Source organism: Symphalangus syndactylus, chromosome 8 (assembly GCF_028878055.3).
Source record: "Symphalangus syndactylus isolate Jambi chromosome 8, NHGRI_mSymSyn1-v2.1_pri, whole genome shotgun sequence".
NCBI lineage: Eukaryota > Metazoa > Chordata > Mammalia > Primates > Hylobatidae > Symphalangus > Symphalangus syndactylus.
The window spans coordinates 122205121-122219563 of NC_072430.2; the positions used below are offsets into that span (position 1 = coordinate 122205121).

The 14443-nt window shown below is 42.5% G+C and overlaps 1 long non-coding RNA gene across 4 annotated transcripts in view; it reads right to left on the minus strand.

Moving 5' to 3' along the window:
- The window catches only part of LOC129488411 (uncharacterized), a 127441-nt gene extending 121582 nt beyond the window's left edge, over positions 1–5859 (minus strand). For all 4 annotated transcript variants that reach the window (XR_008659654.2, XR_010122224.1, XR_010122223.1 and 1 more), the window contains exon 1: positions 5774–5859. This is a non-coding gene — a long non-coding RNA (uncharacterized lncRNA). The remainder of the gene's footprint in view (positions 1–5773) is intronic.
- Positions 5860–14443: the final 8584 nt, after the last annotated feature.

The window sequence follows — 14443 nt, forward strand, 5'->3', positions numbered from 1 at the left end:
AAACTGAATACTTTTAAGATATTGTAATGGTTAATTTTATGTCAACTCAACTAGGTGCCCAGATATTTGGTAAAATATTATTCTGGGTGTATCTGTGAGGATGTTTTTGGATAAGAAGAACACTTGAATTGGGAGGCTGAATAAAACAGATTTTCCTCCCTAATATGGGAGCCCCTTGTCAAGTCAGTTGAAGGCCTGAATAGAACAAAAAGACCAACCTTCCTGTAAGAGGGAACTCCTGCCTGACTGCTTGAATGGGACATTGGCCTGCTCTCACTTTCAGACTGAAACTCACACAATTGGCTCTCCTGATTCTCAGGCCTCTGGATTTAGATCTTGGACTTGTCAGCCTCCAGAATCACACAAGCCAACTCCTCATTATATATATATATGTGTGTGTATATATATATATATACACCCACACACATACATATACCTATATATAATATATATACACTCATATATACACATATTATATATACACATTATATATTATATATACATATCTGAACATATATATGTATATATAATATATATCATGTGTGTATATATATAATGTGTATATATATAATGTGTGTATATACACACACACACACACACACACACACACACAGACATCCTATTGGTTCCATTCTCTGGAGAACCCTGATTAAAACAGATTTCAATTATCCCCAAAATTAGCTTATAGATTCAATGCATTCCCAATCAAAAATCCCAGAAGGTTTTTTTGCAGAAATTGGCAAGAGGTTATTCTAAACTTCAAATGCAAATGCAAAAAAAAAATGCTTTGGCTATTTTCAAAAAATATAAAAACAAAAAGTTGGAGGTCTAACACTACCTGACTTCAAAACTTATAAAGTTACAATAAATAATACGCTATGGTGTTGGCATAAAGATAGACACACAGATCAATGAAACATTAAGAGAGATTCTAGAAATAGACCCACACCTATATGTACAAGTGATTTTTGCCAAGGTACAAAGGCAATTTGGAAGGAAAATTCAATCTTTCAATAAATGCCGCTGAAACAAATGGATATCCACATGCAAAAAAAAGGAGCTTTCATTTATACCTCATGCCATGTACAAAAATTAACTGAAAGTGGTTCACGGACCTAAAGTAAAATGATAAGACTTTCAGAAGAAAATAAACAATAAAACCTTTTTGAGTTACATGAAGGTTTCTTAGTTACAACATCAAAACATCATCCATAAAAGAAAACAACAGACTCCAGCAAAATTAAAAACTGCCACACTTTAAAAGACACTGTTAAGGTAATGATAAAGGCAAGCCATAGTCTGGGAGGAAATATTTTCAAATTATATATCTGATAACATAATTTTATATAGTCTATATTTAGAACTCTCGAAACCCAATAATAAAAAAGGCAAATAAAAATTTAAAATGACAAAAGATATGAGACACACTTCATCAAAGAAGCTATACTGATGGCAAACAGGTACATGATAAGATGCTCAACATCAATAGTCATTAGGGAATGCAAATTAAAACCAAAATGAGACACTACTGCACATCCATTGGAATGTTTAAAATTAAAGACAGTCCATACAACGTGTTGTCACGGATGTAGAGCAACTGGAATTCTTGCACGCTGCTAGTGGGAATGTAAAATGGCACAATCACTTTGGAAAGCAGATTGGCAGTTTCTTAAGAAACTAAACATATGATCCAGCCATTCCACTTTTAGATATTTACCAAAGATAAATTAAAGCATATATCCATATATTTGTACACAGATGTTCATAGCTGCTTTATTTGTAGTACTCAAAAACTGGAAACAATCTAAATGTCCATCTGCAGATGAATAAACAAATCATGTTTTACCATACAATGGACTACTGCTTAACCACAGAAAGGAATCAGTTATTGATATACACAGTACCATGAATGAATCTAAAAAAATGCTAAGTAGAAGAAGCCAGACAACAAAAAGCACATACTATAAGATTCCATCTATAGGCCAGCAGCAGTGGCTCATGCCTGTAATCTCAACACTTTGGGAGGCTGAGACGGGTGGATCACCTGAGGTCAGGAGTTCAAGACCAGCCTGGTCAATGTGGTGAAACCCTATCTCTACTAAAAAATACAAAAATCAGCCGGGCATGGTGGCGGGCACCTGTAGTCCCAGCTACTCAGGAGGCTGAGGAGGAGAATGGTGTGAATCCGGGAGGCGGAGTTTGCAGTGAGCCGAGATTGTGCCACTGCACTCCAGCCTGGGCGACAGAGCAAGACTCCGTCTCAAAAAAAAAAAATAAATAAAATAAAAAAATAAAAATAAAAATAAAAATAAATTAGCCAGGCATGGTGGTGCGTGCCTGTAGTCCCAGCTATTCAGGAGGCTGAGGCAGAAGAATCGCTTGAACCTGGGAAGTGGAGGTTGCAGTGAGCCGAGATCACGCCACTGCACTCCACCCTGGGCAACAGAGCGAGACTCCATCTCAAAAAAACAAAAAACAAAAAACAGATTCCATTTATACAAAATTCTAGGAAATGGAAATTTATCTACAGTGACAGAAAGCAGCTCATGGCTGCCTGAGAACAGGGTGGCCTTGGGAGCAGGGGGCGGGGGCTACAAGGGCAAATGAGAAAATGTGAGGGTAAAGGATGTGTTAATTATCTTGATTGTGGTGATGGTTTCGTGAATAAATACACATGCGAAATTTACCAATGTGTAACTTTAAACGTGTGATTTGTTGTATGTCAATTATACCTCGATTTTAAAAGGAAGAATATATAGAACAGTCACTACGCCCGTTTTCATAAAGCTAAGAAGTAGTTAGCAACACAAAGATTTATTATTCATAGTTTATGGTGAAATAGCACTAACACACACATTAAGCATACGATGATGACAAAGGGATCTTTTAGAATTTCTCAGATGTTCTGCCTCCTATTTTTGGATGGTCTTTACTGCAGACAGGGGTCATATCTGCTCTTCCACTGATATTTCCCTGACCCCTATTGGTCCTGTCCTACTCACGATAGGCAGCAATGCTCACAGCTCACCACCCAGTACCTGCCCTAATGTGAAGTATCTGCAATGAGATGGAAAGTACTGAAGGAGGTGATCCCCCGAGCATTATAGATTATTCCAGAAGGATGATGTTGCTTATATGACATGTCAACTGCTAGCTGTCCACTGTAAGTTAGTAAGAGGATTAACACCATCCTAGAAGTATGGCCCTGAGAATATACTAGAAAATAGCTATTGGAACATGTACTATGACCTAGCCATGATAAGAGGTCAGCAAATTCTGGCCAACATACCACAGCATCTGCCATTTGATAAACTTAGCATGACAAGGGCAGTGCTGACTCATGTTGGTATTCTAGCCCATAAAAACATCCTAGGAATCTGGGCAGAGCTGTCTGTAGATTTAAACCCTGATGAATCAGAATGTGAGAGGAATGCAGGGGCTCACACAGGCTTACGATCCACAGCCAGGAAGCCTTGCTGATTTACAGTGGCTGCCGCATCTCTGAACCTTCAGCATTCATCCTCTATTCCAGTGGTCACACAATACACCAGGTATTGAGTGGTGCCTGGTATTGCGGTCTAACATGATAACCTGGCCCTTGCAGTGAAACTCAACCTTTCATATTCATTCATTCACATAATAAATATCTATTAGGTACCTGCAATGGCAGAGTACTTTGTTGTACACTGGGGTTACCAGGATGACTAAGACAAGCAGTGTCCTCTTGGAGGTGAAGTTCACGAAGGGGAGATGGACATTAAATAACTGGTTACATGGTAAGTGATCTGGTGATAATAGTGGTGAGAGCTAAATGTATAGTTGGAAACAAAAGCCTGGAACAGAACAACCTGTGTGGTCTGGAGGACTGGGGAAGACTTTCTGGAGAAAAGGACATCAGAGACGACCCCTGAGGGATGAATAAGAGTTCTTCAGGGTAATCAGAGGTGGGAATTTCAGGCTCTGGGAAAGAAGAGAAGAGCACTTCTTGAGGAATGAAAAGCATGCCAGTGGGGCTGCAGCGGAGAGAGGGAAGCAGGGCAGAAGACAGATAACAAGGCTCTGCAGACTGTGTTAAGCGTTTGGGGAGAATGGAAAGCCATTGAGGGGGTCACATTTTACCATCTTTATCACACTGTAAATTCCCTAGAGCACAGGGATTATGTCAAACTAACAGAAAATAGCCTATCATCCACAAAATTCTACCTGCAAGTAATAATTCTAAAACTTTGCCCAAGGTTCTCTAGGATGCCTTACTGGGGTTCTCTATTTATAAATCTTTTCTAAAATGCCTGATCCCACTTCGCAATTTTGTTCAAGACAATAGATCAAATTCCACCAATCCTCTTATTTGCAGATGAAGTAGCTTACAGAGGAACGCTGTGTCAGTTAGGGTCTAGAAGTTAGAGAGAGGGAATAGCAGAGTTGGAGGGGAGAGGAGAGATCATCTAGGCCCACACATTAGAAGAAGCTTGCCTGGGGCAAAGGAGAGGGCCTGAGGCAGACCCAGGCATCCCTAGCCCTAACCCAAGTTCTTATGACTCTAGGATGTTCCTTAAAGATTATCATCTGGTTTTGCTTTTTCCTTATCACCCTCCTAAAAGTCAAACACAAAAAACACAGTAACTAGAGGGTTCAAGATTGTTGGATTCCAGCTAATCGAGGTTGTTTTTTGAGGTAGAAGAGCTGAAGTGGAATTGGGAGCAAGTGAAGCATTAAGGGGACGGAAATTTCCTGGACACCTGCTTGGGCCAAGCATAATGCCAAACACCCAGGACCCCCAGTGTTGCTCTCAATAGCCCTGTGAGATCAGCATTATTAGCCCCATCTTACAGAGGAGGAAACTCGGCCTTGTTATACCTTGCCCAAGACCGCAAAGATAGTAAGTGGTTATATGAAAGAAATCTGGAAATTCAGTGTAGGTCAGTATGGCTCAAAAGCCATGTTTTTCCTAGTCAGCTCCAAGACTGATTAGGTTGGGTCCCCACACAATGATGAAATCACCTTATCTTTTGGAGAATTTGCCTGCTTGCTGCTTGTTACTCTCAAATGCGGGACTCTGAAAAGCTTGCCACGTTCCCAGGAGATATGATCTCCATGTTCCCAGGAGATACTAAGACCTTCCTCCCCAGGGAATTTAGCACCTGGAGTAAAATGGCCCACAGTGGGTTAGGCCCAAAGCATGACAAGACAAAGACACAAGAAATCCCCAAACCAATCATTTCGTCTTATTTCATTGGAGCCTTTTACCATGTTGGAAAATTATCTCTACCCTGTCCAAAGAGCCACTAAAAGTGAATTCTCCACACTGGCCTCCTGTGTCCTCAGGCAATGAGGGGTGTTCTCTCTCTCTCTCTCTCTGTCTCTCTCACTCTCGCTCTCTCTCTCCCTCCCTCCCTTCCTTCCTTCTCTCTGTCATCTTCAGTTTTCCCAGAGGGAGCAGCAATCCTGCTGCCCAGCAGTACCCAGAACTTTGATGTTGTTTCTTGAGAAGAAAGAGGGAGGAACCAGATGTGTCATTCCCAGAGAGAAAATGAATCACAACTCCTCTAGTTAATTGGAAATCTCTGATGTGCTACCCTCACCCCATCTCCTCACCCTTTCCAAGAGAAAGGGTTCCAGTTCAGTGTTCCTTGGGGGCTCAAAAAAAAAAAAAAAAATGTCTTTTTTCTCCTTTATCCAGAAAATATTTCTCAACATTCACTCCATCCAGCAGATAAGGCTATTTTAACACTGTTTGCCTTTCCAGATGTGTAAGGCAGCCCAGGACTCATACCTGTGGTATCTCATACCAGAAATGAAACTTGGCTTTGGAACTAAGCTCCAAACTTGATGATCAAGACTCTCATGCTTCAATTTCTCCTATTCTCTCCCACTTCAGGATTGGGATGCAGGTAGAAGCTGAAGAAGGCTAAGACAGAAGTTTGAGCAAAAAGCAATGATTAGAATTTGTATTCCTGAAAGCAAAAGGAAAAGAGAAGAAACGTGCTCTTATAAAAAGAGCATTGATTAGGGAGTAAAGTTGCAGATTTTATTTGTAGCTTTGGCATCTACTACCTGGATTAAGTAGGCAAGACACTCCACCCTGCCAATTTGGATTCCCAATTTTCAGATTGGGAATGCTCAACCTCCAATAACATTCTACTATTCCTGTAGTCTTCTGAGATGGAGATATTGTAAGGAAGGGAAGAGATGGGCAGGAAGAACATAGGGAGGGAGGTGGGGCTTCAGAATAAATAGAGTAACTGACAGACAGCACAAAGAACACTTGAAAAAGAGAGACCAGAAGAGCATCCAAAGGATAAAATAGTTCAGAATCAGAGAAACAGTTTGTGTTAGTTGAACTTGCATCTAGATAAGACAGAGCCAACCTCAAAGGGAGCCCAGTGCTGGCAGAAGAAGAGAGAGTAGAAACAGAAGACAGGGCCGTCTGTCTGTCCTCCCACCTGCTCTGGGCCCCAGAACTCCTCCCATCTCTCTGCAAGGCAGGCAGGCAGGCTGAGACCCCCGGCTAGTTGTGGAGGAAAGATCTACCCAAGTCTCCTGGCTTTCTAAGACAAGCTTTGATCTATAAAAAGTCAAGTACTATGATTTGAATGAGGCATGTGCTAAGCCTTCTGAATCAGTGACTAGAAAGAGCTTGCATTTAATGTAAATTTAGAATAACAAAGCAGGGTGGAATGCTGGGTGGGGTGGGGACAGGCAGAGAGAGAATGAAAATAAATTATCTCTGGAGGTAAGAGTTGATTGTGGGAAAGCTGAAACTCTAAGTTCAGAGGGCAGGAAGGACAAGGAGACAGAAACTCCCAAGGGTGCAGAGTGGCCTCCTGATGTCCGTGGGCTGGACCATCAGTGACTCCTGCCTGCCCCAGGCCTGGCAGGACTGGCTATGACTTGCTGCTGGAGGGAAGCTTGGTGGGATTTATGAGATGAGCTAGTGAGATGTTCTTGGCAAGCCGAAACTATAAATGTGCAATACTTTATCTCCTGCAGGAATGTTTTATGAAAAGGAAAGATGGGAAATGTCTACATAAAATAGAGCTCCAGCCACTGGTCAAGGAGAGTGGCCTCTCTCCGGAGCCACATCAAAGGCATAGCTCTGTCTGCACCCTGTGGCCTCTGCAGAGCCTTCTCTGGGAGCTCAGAAGTTTACTGAGAGCCAAGGAGAGAAGGGAACACACCCACTGCCAGTGCTCTTCTAGGACTGTCAAGAGGAAGAGGAGCAGAGTCTGCTGGGGAAACTGCTGTTGCCCCTTCCAGCTCCCTGGAAACTTCTTCACCATCCAGAGTGCTTCAGTAGGGCTGAAGCCTGATAGAGCTTTGTAGTAGGAGCTCTAAACAAGAAGTCAGGCAATTGACCTAGAGTCTGTAACTAGATAGCCACAGGGCTTGGAGAATGTCACTTTCCTCCCCAAGTTCATTTTCTTAGAAAATGAGACAATTAAAGATGAATGAATGGTATTCTAACAGTCTTCTCCAGGAACCACGAAAAGGCAGAACTGGCTTTTAAATTTCAAGGGAAGAAAAAGTAATCTCTTGAGCAGGAGGATAATATTTAGAATTAGATGCAAGGCCCATCCCTACTAAGTTACCCCTAACTGCCCACACTCCAATGAATAAGACCAGCCAAGATGAAATAAGAAACATAAGCAAAACACTTTGGGGCTGATAGAGGAGGTTTGTTTCACATGAACTTCAATGCCATCTTCTTGGAGTCTATGAGAAGGTGCAACCTAGTCTTAACTTTCCTGAAGATGCTTCAGCTTCATCCCAGGCATTTTGGTTTTTCTTTCTGCTTCTTCCTTGGGGACACTTCACTGAAAATAAAGTGCCCACGGCAGGGCTGATGAGCTCATGCAGAGACTTTGCGTAAATTAGAAAAAATGTAACTCCATACCAGGGCAAATGGCTTCGGCAGTGTTGTGCAGAACGGATTTCAGCCCTCATTTGATTTATTTAGCTGGATGCTCCCATACAACCTGCATGAACTACACAACTGTAGCTGAAGTGCAAGGCTGGGCATAGGGTAGTTACTCAAAATCTACATGTCAATAATAATAGTGCATTACTACATGCCATAGGTCAGGTTTCCGGGGAAGCAGACTCAGAGTTGAACATGTGAATTAAGAGGAATACTCCCAACCTCAACACCTACAGGAAAGGAAAACAAGCAACACTGAACAGAAGGAGAAGCTGAACCACAATGCAGCTGCAGCAAAGGCCTCAATCCACCCCACTAGGGAGCTCTACAAGCGAGATGGTCCTTCTCAGTTGTTTAGAATTCGTTAAGGCTGGTCTTTTATACATCCTGTGTATATGGACCGTAGTTAACATGCATATACATATGCAGATATGGACCGTAGTTAATTCTTACTATTTTATGTTGCCTTGGCATACATTTTGAAGATAGGTTGGGCTTTCTCATACCAGCAATAGGGCTTTGTCACCCTTGACTCGGTTTCTAATTCTCCGCCTCCTCTCAGTTCATTCTTCAGTGTAATCGAACCAGACATCTGCCTTATACAACTGCCTCCTGATGACCACTGCCCCATAGGACGCTAGATACAACCTACTTGACTCACCCCCATATTGCGTATGGAATGTGCAGATATGCCACAGTGACCTTCTCTCAGTCACAGTGTGAATCCACAGAACTCATGCCTGCTTGCTATAAACTCACCAATTAGAGCTTCCCCCCGGAAACCTACTTGGGTAACACCCTGCACCCCAGTGAAAGCTTTGGCCTAAAGCTTTTGTCCCTCTTGCTCCCCACCGGCTGGTTAAGTGCAGGTGTCCTGGATGCCTCCAACATCCTGTTGACTTTGCAGCATGCTGTCTTCTTCTCTCTGGGATCTGTGAGTAATTAACTGCTTCTCCTATGCCATGGGTTTTGTTGTGCTGCCTCCTCTGTGTCTCACCTGGACCTGACTCTCCTCCTGAGCAAGGCTCTCCTGGAGAGGGGCTGTCTTGGTAGAAATAAACTGGACATAGGTCAGACAAGAGCCACAAGGGCATCTGCCAGTATAAACTAGTTTCCTGGGAGAGGAAACTTCAGGATTAGACACTTAGGCATTAGGCTGTCATCCAGGATGAAAAAGTATTCCATGAAAGGCACATTGTCAACATCCACAGCCACCTCTTTTGGAGCTCCATCAAAGCAGGGCTAGAATTTACAGTCACTCTCCAGAGAGAGACCTCAAGTCCAAAATAAGGAAAATAAAACATGGGCTATCCTTGGATGGGAGGCATGGCTTTGGGGAAAAAAATGCCTAAAAGGCAAGGGCAAGTGCTGAAGAGTAGTCAGCAAACATTTGTAGCATCTAGGGGAACACAAGCTTTGATTAAGGTGGCTCTGATGCCACAGCACAGCATCCACTACACTGGGTTAATTCCTTTGCAGTTTAACAAGCATGCTCTGTGCAGATATCTTTCATTTGCCCTTCCAGATAGACTCTCTACCTTTCTCCACTCTGCTTCCTCCTCTGGGAGGCTGACTTGTGTGGATTATATCAGCAGGCTCTCATGCCCTTCAACCTCCACTTGTGTTTGGTCAATAGAGCCCTAGGAGAAGATGAGAGGGAGAGAAGAAGAGTGAGGTCAGGGTGCTTGACTCCTTCACTCCCTCTCTGCAAAGTCACCTTGGTTTGGATGCCTCCTCCAGTTGAAGGTCAAGGGCTTTTACCCAAAATTATCCCTGCAGACCACTGATTCTCTTCTTCCAAGTGCTGGTGACTGCTCCCTCTCCTCACCCTTCTAGCCTCGGTGCTGTAACAGGCCTCCTTCGCCTCCACCCCTCCACGTTACTAATACTGGGCTGCTGCTTTATCTGTGTGATTTCTCCAAACTCTGCCCACACTTTTGAAAAGAGTCCTTTAGTAAGCCCTCTTCGAGTTATCCTAATTTGGTTTCTCTGAGTACCCAGATACTTTCAGATGTACTGTGTCTCATGTTTTCCTCTCTACCATCCTGTGAATCAGATATTCTTATCCCCACTTTAGAGGTAAAGAAACAGAGGCTCAGAGATGTTATGTGACTTGCCCAAGGTCCTCGTTAGGGAGATGGTCCTCATCAGCTGACTTAGGTCCATCGTCTACCTCACTGTAACACTCGAGTGTTTCCCTCAGATTATTCCCTTTTCCCACCACAGCTCAGAGAGGGACCAGCAGAAGAAGGGACCATTGTGGTATTCGAGACCACAGAACATTCTAAAATTTCACGTGAGGATGAAGGTGGTACATAGAACACCGAGGAGTGTGTATTTCATTTCAGTCCTGGAGCTGGGAGAAAAGGATGGGAGAGTCCACTTTCTGATTCATACCCTATTCAGCCTTCTGGAAAACTTAAGTTTGTTTTCTAAATTCCCTTTCTCAATTAGAAAATTAAGCTATTTCAGAATCCAGGTCTGCCCCAATCTGCTGCCTGACCCTAAGGAGGTCACATGACCTTTAGGTCTTTGGTTTCTTAGTCTGCATAAAGTAAGATGAATTAACTATATGAACCCCAAGCCTCCTTCCATTCTGTGTGTCTATAAGCTCTTTGTTCTCTTTGCTTCCTTTATCCTAAAAACAGACAACAGTCATGTGGTTAAATCCTCATACCAATGATTGTTAGTCTCATCTCTGGGAAAAAGAGGAAGGAGCTCAGATGATGCTGTACACAAAGACTCACTTGTTAGCTGTAAAGAGCCCTTCTCAAGGTCTTTTTCAGCCCTTGCTTTTAACCAGGGTAGCAGTTAAGTCCAATGAGAAAGTAAAGGTCAGGCTTTAATACCTAGGTGAAGAGTTGCTAGGTGATGGGTTGTAGGTGCAGCAAGCCACCATGGTACACGTTTACCTACGTAACAAACCTGCACATCCTGCACATGGACCCCAGAACTTTAAAATAAAATAAAATAAAATAATAATAATTTCTAAAAAGAGAAAGTAAAGATACTGGTTTAGTTTGCATTGCTCCTGAAGCCCCTATATATGGCAAATTTCTTGACTCTCAATCCCATTTCGGGTGGAGTCTCTATTTTCTTGGCCAAATGCAGATAGATCCTCCTTGTATGAAATATCTTTTGCCCTGGTTTACTTATATTTCCCTACATTATTGACAAATCATGGGGCCCACGGACCAGCTAAGAATGAGACATTTCACTCTGGTGCTGCCACCAATCTAAAGAGCTTTCACTCAGGGAAGTGCCTGCACAACACAGGAAGAAGAAAATGCTTCTGCATCCCTTTCTATGCTCCTACTCCTCAACTTTGGATTAAGAATTAGGGACCCTAAATTCTAGTCCTAATATACCCATTAACTTTGGGCAAGTCACTTCCATTCTCTAGACCTCTTTTCATTATCCATTAAAATGAGTAATTGAATAGCATTATCCTTTCTAGTTCTAACTTCCTATGAACCTATAAGGATGAGTATGTTTGGGGTAGATTGATTTGGATAGATGGCATCTTTACATGGGTTCCCCAGAAAACAGGATCTGAGGAGAGACTTAAGTGTTAATAGTTTACTTACAGGTGCAATCCTAGGGCAGCAAGAGTAAGGGATAAAGGACATAGGACAAGAAAGATTGAGAAGCAACAGTGGCATCTTATCAAGCTGACCACAGATTTACACACTTCAAAGAAGCCCAAAGTGTCACTCAATCCCACTGGACATCTTTGCACAAATTGCACAGAAGAAAAAATACCATTGGAGAGAAGAAAAATCAGGAATTTATTTGCAGACACCTTCCCATTTCCTCTCTCCCATTGGTCAAAGTTTGATCATTGGGGAGTTATTTTTTCTGTTGTTCTGGGCTGTATCATCTGAACCCTTCAAAAGTAACTGGGAAAGTGAGATCCTTCAACCAGAAATGTAAGGCTATGTAAACCAAAAATAAAATTCTAAGGCCCCCCAACCATCTGAATGGACTTCCTCATCAGCCAGGGCACTCTTAAAATTTAACCTGAAAGACAGATGCAGGTCATGATGGGAAGAGGGTGTCAGACATGTCTCCTTATACCTCTCCAGCATAATATCAACACAGATTTTAAGTCTGATAAGAAACATTTACAAGCTATTCTCTCTGAAGCCTGCTACCTGAAGGCTTCCTCTGCACAATAAGAACCTTGGTCTCCACAATCTTTTATCTTAACCCAGACATTTCCTTTCTATTGATCCCAAGTCTTCGGATAAACTTAACCAATTGTCAATTAGAACATTTTAAAATCTACCTATAACCTGAAAGCACCTCCCCCACCCCTCCCCCCCACCCTCCCACCACGCTTCAAGTTATCCTGCCTTTCTGGACCAAACCAATGTATTTCTTAAATGTACTTTGTTGCGGGAAGTCAGGGACCCCGAACAGAGAGACCAGCTGGAGCCGAGGGAGAAGAATGTAAATTGTCAAGATTTCATGGACATTTATCAGTTCCCCAAATTAATACTTTTATAATTTCTTACACCTGTCTTTACTGAAATCTCTGAACATAAATTGTGAAGATTTCATGGACATTTATCACTTCCCCAATTAATACTCTTATAATTTCTTATGCCCATCTTTACTTTAATCTGTTAATCCTGTTATCTTTGTAAGCTGAGAATGTACGTCACCTCAGGACCACTATTGTAAAAACTGATTGTAAAATATTTGTGTTTGAACAATATGAAATCAGTGCACCCTGAAAAAGAACAGAGTAACAGCGATTTTCAGGGAATGAGGGAAGATAACCATAAGGTCTGACTGCCTGCGGGGTCAGGCAGAATAGAGCCATATTTTTCTTCTTGCAGGAAGCCTATAAACAGACATGCGAGTAGGAGAAATATTGCTGAATTCTTTTCCCAGCAAGGAATATTAATAATTGAGACCCTGGGGAAGGAATGCATTCCTGGGGGTAGGTCTATAGACGGCCACTCTGGGAGTGTCTGTCTTATGCAGTTGAGGTAAGGACTGAAATATGCCCTGGTCTCCTGCAGTACCCTCAGGCTTACTAGGATTGAGAAATTCCAGCCTGGTAAATTCTAGTCAGACCAGTTGTCTGCTCTCGAACCCTGTTTCCTGTTAAGATGTTTATCAAGACAATGCATGCACAGCAGGACATAGACTCTCATCAGTAATTCTAATTTTGCCTTGCCTTGTGATCTTTATTGCCCTTTGAAGCATGTGATCTTTGTGACTTACTCCCTGTTCGTACACCCCCTCCCCTTTTAAAATCCCTAATAAAAACTTGCTGGTTTTGCAGCTTGGGGTCGCCATCACGATCCTACAATATGTGATGACACCCCTGGAGGCCCAGCTATAAAATTTATCTTTGTACTGTTTCTCTTTATTTCTCAGACTGGCTAACAATTAGGGAAAATTGATTGAACTCTCATGTCTTCCTAGAATGTATAAAACCAAGCTGTACCCCAACCACCTTGGGTACATGTTCTCAGGATCTCCTGAGGCTGTGGCTGTGTCATGGGCCATGGTCACTCATATTTGGCTCAGAATAAATCTCTTCAAATATTTTACAGAGTTTGACTCTTTTTGTGAAAAGCTACATCCAACCTGGAAGAGGTGAGAAGAGCCAGGGAGCTCAGCAATTGATTGATCTGCCTTCTAGAGTGGAATTGTGCCAAATCACCCAGAGCCTGTCCTCCTATCAGAGGGAGGCCGCTAAGTGTTGGGGAGATGCTGAAGCTGAACAAAGCTAAGGAGACACAGACATTGTGCATGGCTAGACCTGGATAGAATGGAAAGGTGTACCAGAGGACAGCTCAGCCTCCTTCATTCAACAAATGTCTCCTGAGAAATTTGGATACAGAGATCCAACAACTTTTCCTGCCTTCAGGCAGCACACCCTCTACTAGGAAGACAGGCTTAGAAAAAGGCAATTACAGCAAGATAATCATGACATAGATCATTGTGCATGATTCTACTTAGCTCCCTGATTTACTTATAGGAAAATGAAACTCAGACTTTACCAGTTTAGTTCAGGAGATCTATGGGGAACAAGACCTAGAAAGCCCAGGCTGTTAATTTGCAAGTCAAGGCTTCCTTTACTGCCCCTCTCCTAAAGGCACAAAAGTGCTTTAGAGCCAGCTGTTCTAAAACAAGAGTAGATTTAAAAGATCCAACAGCATCAGGCCACATTGCTCAACTCTGCATAAATTTGCCTGCAGATCAAAATGATGCAACATTAACTGGAAGGGTAGGGTGGTGGTGGGGGTGGTTAAGATGGAGAGAGTGGTGTCAGGGAACTCTTTTTGAAGACAACCTATTTGCTAAATGGAGCCAAGAAGGATCAGTTTAATTGCAGTTAAAGATATTTTAAGGAAGGTAAGAGCCTACCTGGGGGTTCAGCCAAGGGGCTTCCTTCTGCCTTTGAAAATGAGAAGAGTTGAACAAGATCTGTACGGATGAGCTGATAAAAAGCCCTTTGAAGTGGACAGGGATCTTTTTATAGCCTCAGAATAACTTAGCCCCGGG